Source organism: Dermacentor variabilis, unplaced genomic scaffold, assembly GCF_050947875.1.
Source record: "Dermacentor variabilis isolate Ectoservices unplaced genomic scaffold, ASM5094787v1 scaffold_13, whole genome shotgun sequence".
Classification (NCBI taxonomy): Eukaryota; Metazoa; Arthropoda; class Arachnida; order Ixodida; family Ixodidae; genus Dermacentor; species Dermacentor variabilis.
Genome location: NW_027460291.1, coordinates 41,172,767 through 41,195,041, shown reverse-complemented (window position 1 = coordinate 41,195,041; position 22,275 = coordinate 41,172,767). Strand labels below are relative to the sequence as shown.

Below are 22,275 nucleotides of genomic sequence, written 5' to 3'. Positions count from 1 at the left end.
AGAGTTTACCAGATTCGCTGTAATTATGTACGACGATTACGATATTCTCTAATGCGAAATTTGAGCTCAGCAGTATACGAGTTTTCGATTCGCGATATGCTGAGACAAAGAACTTGAGACCGAAATCACCTCACCAAGTGACAGTGGGCCAGCGCCGTCAGCGCCTTCGCAGAGGGAGGGGCAGTATGGGAACGGTGCCATGACGAGCCGCATCGGAATCAGCTGCGGAAGAAGACGACGAAGGAGGCAGCAGTGGCACGAGCACGTTCACGCGGTTGCGCCGAGGGGCGGCGACGCTCTGGCCAGGATTGGCCAACTAAGTGCTGCAGTCTCAGCGTGAGAGCCGCCGTAGCCCAATGGACAAGGCATCGGTATTCTAAACCGAGGATTGCGGGTTCGAGTCCCGCCGGCGTTGCACTTATTTTGCGTTCGGGCTTCTCGTTTTTTTCATCTTTAATCGTCATCTGCGCCACTTAAAATTTTTAGTGAAGCAAAGCACAAATAAGAGCAGATGCCGTCTCTTACTTTTGCTACGGCCGAAATGTTGATGAAGCCTTCTACATGGCTCCTTCGGTTCTTATGTGTCCTTTGTACTGGAAGTCTCACATATTAAAGCTTATTTTTGTACTGAATTTTTGTCATCTGCGTCGCCATGCATATTGTTGAGAGGGATAAAGTAAGCAGCATTCGCATTTTTATGAGACAACAGAGTCAATGATTGAACTGTCTCGTAAAGAAACTTCTATGTAGTTCGCCTTCGGGGAGCTAGCTTTGTTCACCTCAAACATACATGACGATTCCCGCTTCTTGCAATCTCAGAACCACTCATCTTGTTCGCCGATTCTTGTTGTCGTCGTCGTAGACCTGAGTTTTTGTAGCCCATATCCAAAGCTGAAGATTGGCGATGAATTGCGTGTTTAATTTGGGTGTATAAAAACTAGGGAAATAATAATTTGAACATCGCTACTTTTCTGAAACATTTCTCTGAAAGCGAAAAGAGAGTTGCGAAACACAGCGCAGGCATAGCTTTTTTTCATTCTCATTTTTTTCTGAATACATGTTCGATGTGCACCCCGAAAAGAAACGAGATGAGGCCTGTCGGAAATGTGCTGTGGAAGTTATTTGCAAAGAAAAAGCCCTGAAATTCACCTCACTATATAATTAGGCTGCAGACGAATGCGCTGTTCGTAAATGCTTTTTTGTTAGCCTTTTGTAGTTTTGTGACATTTTTTCCCCGGCATTTTGGCGTGTTTAAGCAACTCTTCAAACAAAATATTCACCGGCGGTGGACTAGTTGCAATACTAGACGGTGATTACCCACACTGGCTGCTCAACACCAATAGTCCTCTTTATGGCTGCTCAGTATCAACGTAAATCATGGTGCATTTTCATTGTTACCTACATCAACTATGACGCTAAAATCAACAGTCCTGATTGATCGCTTCCCGTAAAACATTCCCTATAGTGGAAGCGATAAAGAGAGCGCGTTATCAAATCATGTAAACGACAAATCTAGACTATGCCCGAGTCGCCTACACTACATGCAGCCGGTTCGCTCTACGAAACGCGCTCACCTAATCATGAGCTATTGACGGAAAACATCCTTGCTAAAACTTAACGTTCAGTGTAGTTGTCGTGTAGTTGACGTGTGACAGACACCAAGGTAGGGGGAGACACCGCACACCGCAGAAACAAGCGTTACGTGCCTGGCGCTGCCGTTGAGAATTGAAAATGACGTGGAAACATGGCGCGCCGCCGTTGCGTGGCACTAAAATCTCGCAAGCTGCCACCCAGGGTGACGAGGGTGCGAGTGCCATTTTCCGAAAAGTCCGAGTGCCCTTTTCCTTTTCATTACAGGGGCTCTCTCTCTCTTTCTGCGCGCCATGAGCGCGAAATGGGTTGCTTTTCTTTTCCATTTTTTCTGTTTATTTTTCATGGATAAAGGAAAGGCATTGCTGCGTTGTATTACAAACGCTGTGGGCTATCGTATGGAAATGAAACGCACACTTTGATGAGTTCAGTGTTTCCCAAAGCCGTTACAAGGCCCGTCAGTGGCTTGCGTCATTGCCAACGACGATGAGTAATACAATGCATTTCTGGCATATCTTCCAGCGTACTGCCAAGTGGGATACCTGCACACATGTTGGTGCAAGTTTTCTGTTCCAATCATAGCTCAAATAAACCTATACAGTAATTGCGTACGCTTATGCTCGGCCCACAGGAATACCTCCTGCGAAGCACTGGGTGGGTTCAGATGATTTGGCACTTAATTAAATGAGTGAGAAACTGATGACATTATTTAGCCGGATATCAGTCTACGAAAAACCACCCGATATTGCTGACGCAGCAGAGATATGAGGGCAACGTGAAAAGTATCTGAGTATCGGAAGACACACAAGGCGCACAGGACATGTGCGACATCGGTTCATCGCACACTCACAAAGTCTGTGTTGTCAGCTACAAACATTACGAGTCTCTGTGCTGTTAGCTTGATGCCTGTTTCCGATTCGCTTGTAGCTAGAATTGGTGTTCATAACATGCGTTAGAAGGATTGGATCGGCGTTTTGTTTTCTTTATTCTACTGCCGCAAAGGTCATGCTTTGACAACTGTGAAGACTGTCTTGGGATTGCCGAGAGCGACTACGTGGCTCATTTCATATGATCAATAAATGCGGAGATATGCACAATGTGTATGCTAAAATCTACGCATAGGCTCAAAAGCAATCTCACCAGTATACAACTCCAGTGGCTAATATCTACCGTATCTCCGTATTATCCACCGGTATGTGCGCTTGTCTACAGCGTACACGGGTTGTGCCGCCGATGAACGACTTTTGTCTGTAGTGAATCTATAGACGGCATGTAAACCTAAAGCAATAGGACTTTTACACTATCGGCTATCTTCTTGTTCATCTCACGCCTTACCACCGTTGGTATATGGGATGTTCGCTCATGTTGAGTAAAACCTTTGGTGACGTGCCGCTCTATGGCCTTCATCGGTGGTGATATAGGAAACCGTGGAGAATAATTCGAATTGCAAAGCAGTATGCAGGGTGCTTCACCTAAATTGAGCCGAACATTAAAATATACAGACGCTACGTAGCTGGAGAGAACAAAGGTAATGTTTGCCGTCGGTTTCAAGCACTCAGTTTATTTCTTGCTTTCCCCTAATTAGGTCATTTGTCTTAATTGAAAAGTCACAAGGAGAAAATTATAGAGCAATGCGAGAGACTCCCGCTCTTTGTGGCTCAAAATGTGCTACATAAAAGTGTTTTTCTGGGCGTAAAACAAGCTCGCGAATAGGCGCAATGTACGTGCTCGAGCGGCAGTCCCGTGGCAATATAAATACATGCAGTGTGTTTCATGGAATACTTTGAAATTCTTTTTATTTTGTAAAGGTCTGTTCTTGTTGACGAGCTGGTCTACTCGCAGGGGCGGATACCACTTGCACTAAAATCTGAAACACAAAATCGACTAATTAACAAGAATCCGGTACTAAACTTTTTAGCTAACTATCTTATGGCCCATATTGCAATTTACAAATTCAAGCAGTGGATTTCGCAAGGCGGATCCACTTGGAACGCATTCTCAGGATGACACCAGTTTCGAAATGTAAATTCCCGAACTTTGCGAAAAAATGCATTGGCGTTCCAGTTACCCCTGTGCTTGAGTGCATGTAATGACGTTTTGTTAACAATTAAATGGTAGTCCTACGTAAAGTGCGGGAGTTTATATATCGAAACTTGTGTCAGCTTGAAAATTCGTTCCAAGTTGTTCCGCCTTGCGAAATCTACTGTTTGCATTTGTAAATTGCAATATGGGCAATCAGATATTTAGCCTAGCCTTAGGAGCTCCACGGCTGGAATTTGCAAATTGCAATATGTGCCATAATGTAAATACATAAAAACTTAATACGTAATTTCTTATTCGTTAGTCGATCTTGAATCTCAATTTTTTGCGCAAGTATTGTCCGCCGCTTCGAGTAGACCAGCTCATGAACTAGGATTGTGATATCTGCAACAGGCAGCTTTTAAACATATTCGAAAGTCTTCGCTGACACACCATGTATGTGGTGTGTGGCGGCGGCGGCGAACAAAGCACGTTGGCTGCGTTGGTGCAGCACAAGAGAATAAACAGCACCTAAGTGAAAACATGTTCTTTCTTAGTGTCAAACTGCTCGGCTGATGTACCGTGTTTTCACGTACGTCGAGTTCATTTCTCTGTGCTATATTGATATATATATATATATATATATATATATATATATATATATATATATATATATATATATATATATATATATATATGTCTGTGTGCGTGTGTGTGTGTGCACGCGAACAAGGTATAGACTCGGGATGGACAAAAAATATACACCTTATCGACTCTTGTCCATAGACACTCTATAGACTAAGAAACAATAAGGAAAAACCGAAACTGCATCGAATTTTTTCTTCAGGTAATCAGCGGGGCGGAGGCATACAAAAGGAAAAAGGATGACAACAATTTTTTCGCTAGGCTGGCTTTAGAATGGGAGTAGACAGAAATGGAAAGCTTATGAACGTTCGTCTATAGACAATTTATAAGCTTGGAGAAGTGAAAAATATTCCAGACAGTCTGTAGACAAATAATGGAAACAATAAAGACGGTGTCAACATTTGTACATAGGGAGTCTATAGAGCAGTACCGGACAAATAGAACAAACAGCTTATCAACGTTCGTCTATAGACAATTTATAAGCTTGGAGAAGTGAAAAATATTCCAGACAGTCTGTAGACAAATAATGGAAACAATAAAGACGGTGTCAACATTTGTACATAGGGAGTCTATAGAGCAGTACCGGACAAATAGAACAAACAGCTTATCAACGTTCGTCTATAGACAATTTATAAGCTTGGAGGAGTGAAAAATATTCGAGACAGTCTACATAGAAACATTGGAAACAATAACTAAATACTGCTTCAACATTTGCCCTAAGGGAGTCTATAGAGCATCATCATCATCATCATCCTAGTTATGCCCACTGCAGGGCAAAGGCCTCTCCCATACTTCTCCAACTACCCCGGTCATGTACTAATTGTGGCCATGTTGTCCCTGCAAACTTCATTTTATCCGCCCACCTAACTTTCTGCCCCTCTCTGCTACGATTCCCTTCCCTTGGGATCCATTCCGTAACTCTTCATGACCATCGGTTATCTTCCCTCCTCATTACGTGTCCTGCCCATGCCCCCATTTCTTTTTCTTGATTTCAACTAAGATATCATTAACTCGCGTTTGTTCCCTCACCCTATCTGCTCTTTTCTTATCCCTTAACGTTAAACCTATCATTCTTCTTTCCATAGCTCGTTGCGTCGCCCTCAATTTAAGTAGAACCCTTTTCGTAAGCATCCAGGTTGCTGCCCCGTACGTGAGTACTGGTAAGACACAGCTCTTATAAACTTTTCTCTTGAGGGATAATGGCAACCTGGTGTTCAAGATCTGAGAATGCCTGCCAAACGCACCCCAGCCCATTCTTATTCTTCTGATTATTTCAGTCTCATGATCCGGATCCGCAGTCACTACCTGTCCTACGTAGATGTATTCCCTTACCACTTCCTGTGCCTGACTACCTATTGTAAACTGCAATAAGTAGTCTATAGAGCAGAAGCGGACAAATAGAACAAACTGCTTATGAACTTTGGCTATATGCGATCCATAAAGCGGGAGTAGGTAAAAAGAAAAAGAAAGCTTATCGACTTAAGCCTACAGTCTACGAACACAGAATTGCCAAAAATATAGACTGTATCGACATTCGTCCATGGGATATCTATAGAGCCGAAGTAGACAAAAAGAAACAAACACCTAAGCGACTGTTTCTACAGACCCTCTACAGTGGAGGGGGCAATGCAGCAGCAGCAGCTTGAACATATTACCTAAACGCTTCTTCTTGTTTGCACAGCTTCTGGATTTCTCGGCTGGCCATGCCGTTCGTCACAGGCGCATGGCGTGCCCTGCACCGCTCGAACATGTGGTGATTACCGTCAATTCTTCATGGTTCAGCCCTATGGTCCAGGCGTGTGGTGGGCGTGAATTTCCTGCGCACGTTCTTCCTTCTCTGATGATTCTGCGCACTCCCGTGGATGCTCCTAGCCCGGCAACTATTAAAGCAACTCCTAGCGCGGCAACAGTATTAAAGCTCCGTCGTTCCAGCGCCGCGGCAGTGGGCAATGCAGCAGCAGCAGCAGCTTCAGCATGTTGCTCGAACGCTTCTTCTTGCTTGCACAGGTACATTAGGTGAACGACTAGTTCTGTATCCGATCCGATAATCGATTCCTGCTGATGCTTTGCTGCCAAGAGAGTTATTTGCGTAGTAGACTATAGACTGTAAGCAGTGGTGTGACGGCTTTGTAACCTTTCAAAACGAATCTTCTGGCATGTGCCGTTATTGAGTAGGGGTTGTCGCAGCTTTTATCTGTCCAAAGTAACATAAGTGCCTGTATCAATTATGTACTGTCTAAACGGAGTACATTTGAAACAGATATCGCTTATTTAAAAGAGCGCATGCTCATCTTCGAAACTCAACCGAGTACTTTAATGTTATTGCAAAGTGATGTAACTAATCTCAAGAAAGCAGCAACCGATTTGGAATATACGTCTCCGTTTTGGTATGTAAGGCAGATGAAATAATAAACAGAGGTAGAAGAAACGATGCGATCGTGTACGGCCCAAATTGAGAAGGCGGGGGAATAAACGACAGTCTCTTGAATGTGATCAAGAAAAGGTGTTTTCAAGGAAACACATGGACTTACTATCAATAATATGGAAAGATGTCAACGGCTAGGAAAGAAAAATAAAAGCACGCCCCGTGCTCTTAAGGTTCTCGGACTATCGCGACAAAAGTTCAATGCTGAAAGAGCACAAGAAAGCTGGGAGAACACTTTACATAACAGAGGACATTTCTTTCAAAGTTCGTGAGATAAGAAAAAAATTATGGCAATGCTCACAAGAAGGATGTGATGAAGGCTCCAAAGTTAAAATAGTTTTCTATAAATGCAGCATAGATGGTGAAATGTTTGTCAGTGTTATCTGGAAAACGCAAATGCTGTAAGCTGAAACGATGGAGCAAAGAATGTGATAACCGTTGCCAATCGCCATTCACCATCTTAATCCTTAACTGCTGCAGCGTTGTCAACAAAGTCGAACAGCTTGAAGTTATCCTTCGCTCGCTGGACCCCGATATTTCAGTGTTGACTGAAACCTGGTTATATTATGATATGTATGATAGCCAATTTGTCCCGATAAACTACAGAATATTGGGCAAAGACTAAATATTGCGCAAAGGAGGAGGCGTAGCCATTCTTTTTAAACATGCCCTTCAAATGTTAAGAATGCCCGACACTTCGGGAGTAAAACGCTTTTTCTGCAACTTTTGTATTAACAATGTCAAATACATTCTTGGTGCCGTATACAGGCCCCTAACTCGTCGGTTAGGTACATGTACCCTCACTAAAAAAAGCAGATGGATAAAGCAATGTTAACCCGTGATAGTAACCTGCCGAATGTCGACTGGAGCACATTCCTGTAACGCTCCACCACAAATATTCGTCGTGAAATCATTGATATTGCTATAGTTTTTGGTGGATTACAGGTAGGTAAGCATTTCACTAGAAGCGACAAAGATTCCTATGCAGTTATCTGTCCATTTATTGTAGGTGCAAATATACAAGATGACGTCTCATGTATGGTCACAGACGGCATTTAAGTTCAACAAGCAGTAGTATTGTCGTTGGAATGTTCCCCTCGCAGTAAAAATGATAAGATTCAGTGTTACCCGAATTTTTCGCCTGCAGATGACGCGTCTGTAATTGATACGCGAGCATTTCATCTGGATAACATTAAATAAAACACTGCCAGCATGTACGATGTGTTGCTTTTATTTAAAGGCATTATATTCAACTGTCTGCCACAGTTTGTTCTAAAGGTTGTGAAGATTGTGGCAGGTCGGAATCCCTGGAACTCTCGCGAGGCCTTGCTCAAGCAACCCAAGCTTAAGCGGATTCAAACTTGCGCAAACCTGAAAACTTGAACAAATAATGAAAGGGTCATTGAGGAAGCGTCAAATAATTTAAAAGAAGTGATAATAAATGACAAACGGAATTGCTTTAATGGACATCTTCCTAGTTTTATGAAAACGTCTCCATGGAGTTTCTGGAGGACGATGACTCATTCTTCTTCCCTTTCCGATATGTCCATAATAGGCGGTAATAAGGTCCACGATGAGCAGGTTGTATGTGCTGCATTTAACAATCATTTTAGTTTTCTATTCACAAAGGATGAAGGTTGTCTGCCTTGTTTTTACATGGATGGGCCTTCAATTCCTGATTGTTATTTCTGAGCATGGTATATGTCACTTGCTGTTAAAAATTGCCAAAAAGAAAACCCCTGTTCAGGTGGTATGCCAAATGCCTTCTTAAAACGCTTGGCCAAGCGATATCCTTGAAAATATTGTTTAGTAAATCGCTTCAGGATGGCACGCTTCCGGATGACTCGAAAACAGCACTAATAAAACTCTTACATAAATAAGGAAACAAGAGTTGCATAAAAAATATCGACCAATTTCTCTGACTTGGACAACATACAATATTTTCGAACACCTAATCTATAAGCATGTAATCGTTTTTTTTTTTGATGAGCATTGCGTCTTGACGAACGCTCAACATGAATTTCTGCAGGGCTTTACCACAGACACTCAATTACTAGAATATATTCAAGATTTTGCAAAACAATAAATAGTACAAAAGAAAGCGACGCTATGTTCATGGATTTAAGTAAAGCATTCGACAATGTAACCCACTGCTAATTACCTTACAAATTAAGTTTTTTACTCACAAAAATAAGCTACTAAAATGAGTACAAGCATGCCCAACCAACAGCTCCCCATAAGTTAGGATAAACGACACTTCCTCCAACTTATTACCTGTCGCTTGTGGCGTTCCCCAGGGATCCGTGCTGGGTCCTCTGTTATTCTTGCTTTATATAAATGATATTGGCAGTAATGTATCTGGCAAAATTAAAGTTTACATGGGTGACTGCACACTATACGATGAAATTGCCTTACCGGAAGATCAAGTCATGCTAACTAGCGACTTTGGCAAAATAATTCGAAGATGCCATCAATGGTAAATGTCTGTTAACTATGAAAAGACCGTCTGTGTGATAATAACACGAACGGAAAAGCCCCTTCTCTTTTACTATTTTCCCCGGAACACTTATATTTCTGAGGTATCTCACTATACATATCTCGGCCATACACATATCTCACAATCTCCCCTGCTGAAAGCATATCATACAATAGTTCGTCCTACTTTAAAATATGCAATGATCATTCGGGACCCCTACACAAAAATAAATATAGAAAAATTAGAAAGAATTCAAATGAAAGCTTTCCGATTTATCTACAATTCTTATGGTCCAATTTGTATAACAGTTCTCCTTAAACGTTGTGCCTTCTCTTCGATTAGAGAACGAATCGTGCTTCCCGATTAAAATTCTTTCTTCAGCTAATGAGTGGCCACTATTATACTGATACCTCGCACATCTTAACACCCTTAACTGGTTAAGCTACTCGTCATAAACAGTCTCGAACAGGAAACCCATTAACACTGCATAGCAATTGCTTCAAATGTTCTTATCTTACAAGAACAATAGTTGATTGAAATAAACGTCCTGATGAAGTCATTACACTAAATTCTTTATCCAGTTTTCAGGCGCACAAACATTCTTGGCTCAATCGCACATCTTTTCGTTGTTCCTTTTTTCATGCAATCTGTCCTTTTTGCATGTTGAATTGAAGCATCGGCATCATTGCTTGAATAGTATGTTTGTATGAATGTACTTGCATTTTCCCACCCTGCTAAGATCTTGTAAAAGATCCCAGTATCTGTGAATAAATTGTCTGAAGAAATAAATAAGATGGGAGGAGGCAAAAAGAAATAGAAACCTATCGACTCGCGTCTATAGACAGACTCTAGACTATGTATCAACAGAAGAACAAATCTATAGAAAGGCAGAGTCGTCTATAGAGAGACTCTAGACTTTGTGTTAATAGAAGAACAAATCTATAGAAAGGCAGAGTCGTCTATAAGAAGTGTGTTGATTTCTATAGAGAGAACTCTTTTTTTTTAAGGGATGGTAGTAACGGGAGTAAGGATTTTTTTACGGCACGCCGGCCCCTTCTATAGTGCTGCAACAACATTGAAATCAGTTGATAGGCTGCTTCTTTTATGCGGAAGGCTGGGGACGTCCCTCCACACGTCGAAAGCTGCCGTCTGCGTGGTAGCTTGCGAAACAGTAATCTTTACCGGGAAACGTATGCGGGGGGCTCTACGTGCTTGGTATTGTTGTCAGGAGTGCCTTATACTCAATTAAGTGGTTCGGATGATGTTTGTATACTTGTTCTTTATTGAAACGTTCGCTGTTTGATTTGTTGTGTGCTTGATTTCAAATTATGCATGTACGGTTCGTTTTACTTAGCTGACTAATTAAAGATTCTGCCTTAAGGGGGCACGAAGCATTGCTCCCGGCCCTACACCGCCGCCGCGATCGGCCAACATTTTTGCTGCCGGATGCGGACACAGAAAATGCAGACGAATTAGAGTTTACCAGATTCGCTGTAATTATGTACGACGATTACGATATTCTCTAATGCGAAATTTGAGCTCAGCAGTATACGAGTTTTCGATTCGCGATATGCTGAGACAAAGAACTTGAGACCGAAATCACCTCACCAAGTGACAGTGGGCCAGCGCCGTCAGCGCCTTCGCAGAGGGAGGGGCAGTATGGGAACGGTGCCATGACGAGCCGCATCGGAATCAGCTGCGGAAGAAGACGACGAAGGAGGCAGCAGTGGCACGAGCACGTTCACGCGGTTGCGCCGAGGGGCGGCGACGCTCTGGCCAGGATTGGCCAACTAAGTGCTGCAGGCTCAGCGTGAGAGCCGCCGTAGCCCAATGGACAAGGCATCGGTATTCTAAACCGAGGATTGCGGGTTCGAGTCCCGCCGGCGTTGCACTTATTTTGCGTTCGGGCTTCTCGTTTTTTTTCATCTTTAATCGTCATCTGCGCCACTTAAAATTTTTAGTGAAGGAAAGCACAAATAAGAGCAGATGCCGTCTCTTACTTTTGCTACAGCCGAAATGTTGATGAAGCCTTCTACATGGCTCCTTCGGTTCTTATGTGTCCTTTGTACTGGAAGTCTCACATTTTAAAGCTTATTTTTGTACTGAATTTTTGTCATCTGCGTCGCCATGCATATTGTTGAGAGGGATAAAGTAAGCAGCATTCGCATTTTTATGAGACAACAGAGTCAATGATTGAACTGTATCGTAAAGAAACTTCTATGTAGTTCGCCTTCGGGGAGCTAGCTTTGTTCACCTCAAACATACATGACGATTCCCGCTTCTTGCAATCTCAGAACCACTCATCTTGTTCGCCGATTCTTGTTGTCGTCGTCGTAGACCTGAGTTTTTGTAGCCCATATCCAAAGCTGAAGATTGGCGATGAATTGCGTGTTTAATTTGGGTGTATAAAAACTAGGGAAATAATAATTTGAACATCGCTACTTGTCTGAAACATTTCTCTGAAAGCGAAAAGAGAGTTGCGAAACACAGCGCAGGCATAGCTTTTTTTCATTCTCATTTTTTTCTGAATACATGTTCGATGTGCACCCCGAAAAGAAACGAGATGAGGCCTGTCGGAAATGCGCTGTGGAAGTTATTTGCAAAGAAAAAGCCCTGAAATTCACCTCACTATATAATTAGGCTGCAGACGAATGCGCTGTTCGTAAATGCTTTTTTGTTAGCCTTTTGTAGTTTTGTGACATTTTTTTCCCCGGCATTTTGGCGTGTTTAAGCAACTCTTCAAACAAAATATTCACCGGCGGTGGACTAGTTGCAATACTAGACGGTGATTACCCACACTGGCTGCTCAACACCAATAGTCCTCTTTATGGCTGCTCAGTATCAACGTAAATCATGGTGCATTTTCATTGTTACCTACATCAACTATGACGCTAAAATCAACAGTCCTGATTGATCGCTTCCCGTAAAACATTCCCTATAGTGGAAGCGATAAAGAGAGCGCGTTATCAAATCATGTAAACGACAAATCTAGACTATGCCCGAGTCGCCTACACTACATGCAGCCGGTTCGCTCTACGAAACGCGCTCACCTAATCATGAGCTATTGACGGAAAACATCCTTGCTAAAACTTAACGTTCAGTGTAGTTGTCGTGTAGTTGACGTGTGACAGACACCAAGGTAGGGGGAGACACCGCACACCGCAGAAACAAGCGTTACGTGCCTGGCGCTGCCGTTGAGAATTGAAAATGACGTGGAAACATGGCGCGCCGCCGTTGCGTGGCACTAAAATCTCGCAAGCTGCCACCCAGGGTGACGAGGGTGCGAGTGCCATTTTCCGAAAAGTCCGAGTGCCCTTTTCCTTTTCATTACAGGGGCTCTCTCTCTCTTTCTGCGCGCCATGAGCGCGAAATGGGTTGCTTTTCTTTTCCATTTTTTCTGTTTATTTTTCATGGATAAAGGACAGGCATTGCTGCGTTGTATTACAAACGCTGTGGGCTATCGTATGGAAATGAAACGCACACTTTGATGAGTTCAGTGTTTCCCAAAGCCGTTACAAGGCCCGTCAGTGGCTTGCGTCATTGCCAACGACGATGAGTAATACAATGCATTTCTGGCATATCTTCCAGCGTACTGCCAAGTGGGATACCTGCACACATGTTGGTGCAAGTTTTCTGTTCCAATCATAGCTCAAATAAACCTATACAGTAATTGCGTACGCTTATGCTCGGCCCACAGGAATACCTCCTGCGAAGCACTGGGTGGGTTCAGATGATTTGGCACTTAATTAAATGAGTGAGAAACTGATGACATTATTTAGCCGGATATCAGTCTACGAAAAACCACCCGATATTGCTGACGCAGCAGAGATATGAGGGCAACGTGAAAAGTATCTGAGTATCGGAAGACACACAAGGCGCACAGGACATGTGCGACATCGGTTCATCGCACACTCACAAAGTCTGTGTTGTCAGCTACAAACATTACGAGTCTCTGTGCTGTTAGCTTGATGCCTGTTTCCAATTCGCTTGTAGCTACAATTGGTGTTCATAACATGCGTTAGAAGGATTGGATCGGCGTTTTGTTTTCTTTATTCTACTGCCGCAAAGGTCATGCTTTGACAACTGTGAAGACTGTCTTGGGATTGCCGAGAGCGACTACGTGGCTCATGTCATATGATCAATAAATGCGGAGATATGCACAATGTGTATGCTAAAATCTACGCATAGGCTCAAAAGCAATCTCACCAGCATACAACTCCAGTGGCTAATATCTACCGTATCTCCGTATTATCCACCGGTATGTGCGCTTGTCTACAGCGTACACGGGTTGTGCCGCCGATGAACGACTTTTGTCTGTAGTGAATCTATAGACGGCATGTAAACCTAAAGCAATAGGACTTTTACACTATCGGCTATCTTCTTGTTCATCTCACGCCTTACCACCGTTGGTATATGGGATGTTCGCTCATGTTGAGTAAAACCTTTGGTGACGTGCCGCTCTATGGCCTTCATCGGTGGTGATATAGGAAACCGTGGAGAATAATTCGAATTGCAAAGCAGTATGCAGGGTGCTTCACCTAAATTGAGCCGAACATTAAAATATACAGACGCTACGTAGCTGGAGAGAACAAAGGTAATGTTTGCCGTCGGTTTCAAGCACTCAGTTTATTTCTTGCTTTCCCCTAATTAGGTCATTTGTCTTAATTGAAAAGTCACAAGGAGAAAATTATAGAGCAATGCGAGAGACTCCCGCTCTTTGTGGCTCAAAATGTGCTACATAAAAGTGTTTTTCTGGGCGTAAAACAAGCTCGCGAATAGGCGCAATGTACGTGCTCGAGCGGCAGTCCCGTGGCAATATAAATACATGCAGTGTGTTTCATGGAATACTTTGAAATTCTTTTTATTTTGTAAAGGTCTGTTCTTGTTGACGAGCTGGTCTACTCGCAGGGGCGGATACCACTTGCACTAAAATCTGAAACACAAAATCGACTAATTAACAAGAATCCGGTACTAAACTTTTTAGCTAACTATCTTATGGCCCATATTGCAATTTACAAATTCAAGCAGTGGATTTCGCAAGGCGGATCCACTTGGAACTCATTCTCAGGATGACACCAGTTTCGAAATGTAAATTCCCGAACTTTGCGAAAAAATGCATTGGCGTTCCAGTTACCCCTGTGCTTGAGTGCATGTAATGACGTTTTGTTAACAATTAAATGGTAGTCCTACGTAAAGTGCGGGAGTTTATATATCGAAACTTGTGTCAGCTTGAAAATTCGTTCCAAGTGGTTCCGCCTTGCGAAATCTACTGTTTGCATTTGTAAATTGCAATATGGGCAATCAGATATTTAGCCTAGCCTTAGGAGCTCCACGGCTGGAATTTGCAAATTGCAATATGTGCCATAATGTAAATACATAAAAACTTAATACGTAATTTCTTATTCGTTAGTCGATCTTGAATCTCAATTTTTTGCGCAAGTATTGTCCGCCGCTTCGAGTAGACCAGCTCATGAACTAGGATTGTGATATCTGCAACAGGCAGCTTTTAAACATATTCGAAAGTCTTCGCTGACACACCATGTATGTGGTGTGTGGCGGCGGCGGCGAACAAAGCACGTTGGCTGCGTTGGTGCAGCACAAGAGAATAAACAGCACCTAAGTGAAAACATGTTCTTTCTTAGTGTCAAACTGCTCGGCTGATGTACCGTGTTTTCACGTACGTCGAGTTCATTTCTCTGTGCTATATTGATATATATATATATATATATATATATATATATATATATATATATATATATATATATATATATATATATATATATATATATATATATATATATATATATATATATATATATATATATATTTATATATATATATATATATTTATATATATATATATATATATATATATATATATTTATATATATATATATATATATATGTCTGTGTGCGTGTGTGTGTGTGCACGCGAACAAGGTATAGACTCGGGATGGACAAAAAATATACACCTTATCGACTCTTGTCCATAGACACTCTATAGACTAAGAAACAATAAGGAAAAACCGAAACTGCATCGAATTTTTTCTTCAGGTAATCAGTGGGGCGGAGGCATACAAAAGGAAAAAGGATGACAACAATTTTTTCGCTAGGCTGGCTTTAGAATGGGAGTAGACAGAAATGGAAAGCTTATGAACGTTCGTCTATAGACAATTTATAAGCTTGGAGAAGTGAAAAATATTCCAGACAGTCTGTAGACAAATAATGGAAACAATAAAGACGGTGTCAACATTTGTACATAGGGAGTCTATAGAGCAGTACCGGACAAATAGAACAAACAGCTTATCAACGTTCGTCTATAGACAATTTATAAGCTTGGAGGAGTGAAAAATATTCGAGACAGTCTACATAGAAACATTGGAAACAATAACTAAATACTGCTTCAACATTTGCCCTAAGGGAGTCTATAGAGCATCATCATCATCATCATCATCATCCTAGTTATGCCCACTGCAGGGCAAAGGCCTCTCCCATACTTCTCCAACCACCCCGGTCATGTACTAATTGTGGCCATGTTGTCCCTGCAAACTTCATTTTATCCGCCCACCTAACTTTCTGCCCCTCTCTGCTACGATTCCCTTCCCTTGGGAACCATTCCGTAACTCTTCATGACCATCGGTTATCTTCCCTCCTCATTACGTGTCCTGCCCATGCCCCCATTTCTTTTTCTTGATTTCAACTAAGATATCATTAACTCGCGTTTGTTCCCTCACCCTATCTGCTCTTTTCTTATCCCTTAACGTTAAACCTATCATTCTTCTTTCCATAGCTCGTTGCGTCGCCCTCAATTTAAGTAGAACCCTTTTCGTAAGCATCCAGGTTGCTGCCCCGTACGTGAGTACTGGTAAGACACAGCTCTTATAAACTTTTCTCTTGAGGGATAATGGCAACCTGGTGTTCAAGATCTGAGAATGCCTGCCAAACGCACCCCAGCCCATTCTTATTCTTCTGATTATTTCAGTCTCATGATCCGGATCCGCAGTCACTACCTGTCCTACGTAGATGTATTCCCTTACCACTTCCTGTGCCTGACTACCTATTGTAAACTGCAATAAGTAGTCTATAGAGCAGAAGCGGACAAATAGAACAAGCTGCTTATGAACTTTGGCTATTTGCGATCCATAAAGCGGGAGTAGGTAAAAAGAAAAAGAAAGCTTATCGACTTAAGCCTACAGTCTACGAACACAGAATTGCCAAAAATATAGACTGTATCGACATTCGTCCATGGGATATCTATAGAGCCGAAGTAGACAAAAAGAAACAAACACCTAAGCGACTGTTTCTACAGACCCTCTACAGTGGAGGGGGCAATGCAGCAGCAGCAGCTTGAACATATTACCTAAACGCTTCTTCTTGTTTCCACAGCTTCTGGATTTCTCGGCTGGCCATGCCGTTCGTCACAGGCGCATGGCGTGCCCTGCACCGCTCGAACATGTGGTGATTACCGTCAATTCTTCATGGTTCAGCCCTATGGTCCAGGCGTATGGTGGGCGTGAATTTCCTGCGCACGTTCTTCCTTCTCCGATGATTCTGCGCACTCCCGTGGATGCTCCTAGCCCGGCAACTATTAAAGCAACTCCTAGCGCGGCAACAGTATTAAAGCTCCGTCGTTCCAGCGCCTCGGCAGTGGGCAATGCAGCAGCAGCAGCAGCTTCAGCATGTTGCTCGAACGCTTCTTCTTGCTTGCACAGGTACATTAGGTGAACGACTAGTTCTGTATCCGATCCGATAATCGATTCCTGCTGATGCTTTGTTGCCAAGAGAGTTATTTGCGTAGTAGACTATAGACTGTAAGCAGTGGTGTGACGGCTTTGTAACCTTTCAAAACGAATCTTCTGGCATGTGCCGTTATTGAGTAGGGGTTGTCGCAGCTTTTATCTGTCCAAAGTAACATAAGTGCCTGTATCAATTATGTACTGTCTAAACGGAGTACATTTGAAACAGATATCGCTTATTTAAAAGAGCGCATGCTCATCTTCGAAACTCAACCGAGTACTTTAATGTTATTGCAAAGTGATGTAACTAATCTCAAGAAAGCAGCAACCGATTTGGAATATACGTCTCCGTTTTGGTATGTAAGGCAGATGAAATAGTAAACAGAGGTAGAAGAAACGATGAGATCGTGTACGGCCCAAATTGAGAAGGCGGGGGAATAAACGACAGTCTCTTGAATGTGATCAAGAAAAGGTGTTTTCAAGGAAACACATGGACTTACTATCAATAATATGGAAAGATGTCAACGGCTAGGAAAGAAAAATAAAAGCACGCCCCGTGCTCTTAAGGTTCTCGGACTATCGCGACAAAAGTTCAATGCTGAAAGAGCACAAGAAAGCTGGGAGAACACTTTACATAACAGAGGACATTTCTTTCAAAGTTCGTGAGATAAGAAAAAAATTATGGCAATGCTCACAAGAAGGATGTGATGAAGGCTCCAAAGTTAAAATAGTTTTCTATAAATGCAGCATAGATGGTGAAATGTTTGTCAGTGTTATCTGGAAAACGCAAATGCTGTAAGCTGAAACGATGGAGCAAAGAATGTGATAACCGTTGCCAATCGCCATTCACCATCTTAATCCTTAACTGCTGCAGCGTTGTCAACAAAGTCGAACAGCTTGAAGTTATCCTTCGCTCGCTGGACCCCGATATTTCAGTGTTGACTGAAACCTGGTTATATTATTATATGTATGATAGCCAATTTGTCCCGATAAACTACAGAATATTGGGCAAAGACTAAATATTGCGCAAAGGAGGAGGCGTAGCCATTCTTTTTAAATATGCCCTTCAAATGTTAAGAATGCCCGACACTTCGGGAGTAAAACGCTTTTTCTGCAACTTTTGTATTAACAATGTCAAATACATTCTTGGTGCCGTATACAGGCCCCTAACTCGTCGGTTAGGTACATGTACCCTCACTAAAAAAAGCAGATGGATAAAGCAATGTTAACCCGTGATAGTAACCTGCCGAATGTCGACTGGAGCACATTCCTGTAACGCTCCACCACAAATATTCGTCGTGAAATCATTGATATTGCTATAGTTTTTGGTGGATTACAGGTAGGTAAGCATTTCACTAGAAGCGACAAAGATTCCTATGCAGTTATCTGCCCATTTATTGTAGGTGCAAATATACAAGATGACGTCTCATGTATGGTCACAGGCGGCATTTAAGTTCAACAAGCAGTAGTATTGTCGTTGGAATGTTCCCCTCGCAGTAAAAATGATAAGATTCAGTGTTACCCGAATTTTTCGCCTGCAGATGACGCGTCTGTAATTGATACGCGAGCATTTCATCTGGATAACATTAAATAAAACACTGCCAGCATGTACGATGTGTTGCTTTTATTTAAAGGCATTATATTCAACTGTCTGCCACAGTTTGTTCTAAAGGTTGTGAAGATTGTGGCAGGTCGGAATCCCTGGAACTCTCGCGAGGCCTTGCTCAAGCAACCCAAGCTTAAGCGGATTCAAACTTGCGCAAACCTGAAAACTTGAACAAATAATGAAAGGGTCATTGAGGAAGCGTCAAATAATTTAAAAGAAGTGATAATAAATGACAAACGGAATTGCTTTAATGGACATCTTCCTAGTTTTATGAAAACGTCTCCATGGAGTTTCTGGAGGACGATGACTCATTCTTCTTCCCTTTCCGATATGTCCATAATAGGCGGTAATAAGGTCCACGATGAGCAGGTTGTATGTGCTGCATTTAACAATCATTTTAGTTTTCTATTCACAAAGGATGAAGGTTGTCTGCCTTGTTTTTACATGGATGGGCCTTCAATTCCTGATTGTTATTTCTGAGCATGGTATATGTCACTTGCTGTTAAAAATTGCCAAAAAGAAAACCCCTGTTCAGGTGGTATGCCAAATGCCTTCTTAAAACGCTTGGCCAAGCGATATCCTTGAAAATATTGTTTAGTAAATCGCTTCAGGATGGCACGCTTCCGGATGACTCGAAAACAGCACTAATAAAACTCTTACATAAATAAGGAAACAAGAATTGCATAAAAAATATCGACCAATTTCTCTGACTTGGACAACATACAATATTTTCGAACACCTAATCTATAAGCATGTAATCGTTTTTTTTTTTTGATGAGCATTGCGTCTTGACGAACGCTCAACATGAATTTCTGCAGGGCTTTACCACAGACACTCAATTACTAGAATATATTCAAGATTTTGCAAAACAATAAATAGTACAAAAGAAAGCGACGCTATGTTCATGGATTTAAGTAAAGCATTCGACAATGTAACCCACTGCTAATTACCTTACAAATTAAGTTTTTTACTCACAAAAATAAGCTACTAAAATGAATACAAGCATGCCCAACCAACAGCTCCCCATAAGTTAGGATAAACGACACTTCCTCCAACTTATTACCTGTCGCTTGTGGCGTTCCCCAGGGATCCGTGCTGGGTCCTCTGTTATTCTTGCTTTATATAAATGATATTGGCAGTAATGTATCTGGCAAAATTAAAGTTTACATGGGTGACTGCACACTATACGATGAAATTGCCTTATCGGAAGATCAAGTCATGCTAAATAGCGACTTTGGCAAAATAATTCGAAGATGCCATCAATGGTAAATGTCTGTTAACTATGAAAAGACCGTCTGTGTGATAATAACACGAACGGAAAAGCCCCTTCTCTTTTACTATTTTCCCCGGAACACTTATATTTCTGAGGTATCTCACTATACATAACTCGGCCATACACATATCTCACAATCTCCCCTGCTGAAAGCATATCATACAATAGTTCGTCCTACTTTAAAATATGCAATGATCATTCGGGACCCCTACACAAAAATAAATATAGAAAAATTAGAAAGAATTCAAATGAAAGCTTTCCGATTTATCTACAATTCTTATGGTCCAATTTGTATAACAGTTCTCCTTAAACGTTGTGCCTTCTCTTCGATTAGAGAACGAATCGTGCTTCCCGATTAAAATTCTTTCTTCAGCTAATGAGTGGCCACTATTATACTGATACCTCGCACATCTTAACACCCTTAACTGGTTAAGCTACTCGTCATAAACAGTCTCGAACAGGAAACCCATTAACACTGCATAGCAATTGCTTCAAATGTTCTTATCTTACAAGAACAATAGTTGATTGAAATAAACGTCCTGATGAAGTCATTACACTAAATTCTTTATCCAGTTTTCAGGCGCACAAACATTCTTGGCTCAATCGCACATCTTTTCTTTGTTCCTTTTTTCATGCAATCTGTCCTTTTTGCATGTTGAATTGAAGCATCGGCATCATTGCTTGAATAGTATGTTTGTATGAATGTACTTGCATTTTCCCACCCTGCTAAGATCTTGTAAAAGATCCCAGTATCTGTGAATAAATTGTCTGAAGAAATAAATAAGATGGGAGGAGGCCAAAAGGAATAGAAACCTATCGACTCGCGTCTATAGACAGACTCTAGACTATGTATCAACAGAAGAACAAATCTATAGAAAGGCAGAGTCGTCTATAAGAAGTGTGTTGATTTCTATAGTGAGAACTCTTTTTTTTAAGGGATGGTAGTAACGGGAGTAAGGATTTTTTTACGGCACGCCGGCCCCTTCTATAGTGCTGCAACAACATTGAAATCAGTTGATAGGCTGCTTCTTTTATGCGAAAGGCTGGGGACGTCCCTCCACACGTCGAAAGCTGCCGTCTGCGTGGCAGCTTGCGAAACAGTAATCTTTACCGGGAAACGTATGCGGGGGGCTCTACGTGCTTGGTATTGTTGTCAGGAGTGCCTTATACTCAATTAAGTGGTTCGGATGATGTTTGTATACTTGTTCTTTATTGAAACGTTCGCTGTTTGATTTGTTGTGTGCTTGATTTCAAATTATGCATGTACGGTTCGTTTTACTTAGCTGACTAATTAAAGATTCTGCCTTAAGGGGGCACGAAGCATTGCTCCCGGCCCTACACCGCCGCCGCGATCGGCCAACATTTTTGCTGCCGGATGCGGACACAGAAAATGCAGACGAATTAGAGTTTACCAGATTCGCTGTAATTATGTACGACGATTACGATATTCTCTAATGCGAAATTTGAGCTCAGCAGTATACGAGTTTTCGATTCGCGATATGCTGAGACAAAGAACTTGAGACCGAAATCACCTCACCAAGTGACAGTGGGCCAGCGCCGTCAGCGCCTTCGCAGAGGGAGGGGCAGTATGGGAACGGTGCCATGACGAGCCGCATCGGAATCAGCTGCGGAAGAAGACGACGAAGGAGGCAGCAGTGGCACGAGCACGTTCACGCGGTTGCGCCGAGGGGCGGCGACGCTCTGGCCAGGATTGGCCAACTAAGTGCTGCAGGCTCAGCGTGAGAGCCGCCGTAGCCCAATGGACAAGGCATCGGTATTCTAAACCGAGGATTGCGGGTTCGAGTCCCGCCGGCGTTGCACTTATTTTGCGTTCGGGCTTCTCGTTTTTTTCATCTTTAATCGTCATCTGCGCCACTTAAATTTTTTAGTGAAGCAAAGCACAAATAAGAGCAGATGCCGTCTCTTACTTTTGCTACAGCCGAAATGTTGATGAAGCCTTCTACATGGCTCCTTCGGTTCTTATGTGTCCTTTGTACTGGAAGTCTCACATTTTAAAGCTTATTTTTGTACTGAATTTTTATCATCTGCGTCGCCATGCATATTGTTGAGAGGGATAAAGTAAGCAGCATTCGCATTTTTATGAGACAACAGAGTCAATGATTGAACTGTCTCGTAAAGAAACTTCTATGTAGTTCGCCTTCGGGGAGCTAGCTTTGTTCACCTCAAACATACATGACGATTCCCGCTTCTTGCAATCTCAGAACCACTCATCTTGTTCGCCGATTCTTGTTGTCGTCGTCGTAGACCTGAGTTTTTGTAGCCCATATCCAAAGCTGAAGATTGGCGATGAATTGCGTGTTTAATTTGGGTGTATAAAAACTAGGGAAATAATAATTTGAACATCGCTACTTTTCTGAAACATTTCTCTGAAAGCGAAAAGAGAGTTGCGAAACACAGCGCAGGCATAGCTTTTTTTCATTCTCATTTTTTTCTGAATACATGTTCGATGTGCACCCCGAAAAGAAACGAGATGAGGCCTGTCGG

The 22,275-nt window shown here is 42.1% G+C and overlaps 3 non-coding genes across 3 annotated transcripts; all 3 read left to right on the top strand.

Annotated features, from left to right (window-relative positions):
* The first annotated feature begins 342 nt into the window (after window positions 1–342).
* TRNAR-UCU (transfer RNA arginine (anticodon UCU)) lies at window positions 343–417 on the top strand. The gene has a single exon. It is a non-coding gene; the product is annotated as a tRNA-Arg (tRNA).
* Window positions 418–10,971: 10,554 nt separating this feature from the next.
* TRNAR-UCU (transfer RNA arginine (anticodon UCU)) lies at window positions 10,972–11,046 on the top strand. Its single transcript has one exon. It is a non-coding gene; the product is annotated as a tRNA-Arg (tRNA).
* A 10,469-nt stretch (window positions 11,047–21,515) lies between these two features.
* Window positions 21,516–21,590, top strand: TRNAR-UCU (transfer RNA arginine (anticodon UCU)). Its single transcript has one exon. It is a non-coding gene; the product is annotated as a tRNA-Arg (tRNA).
* Window positions 21,591–22,275: the final 685 nt, after the last annotated feature.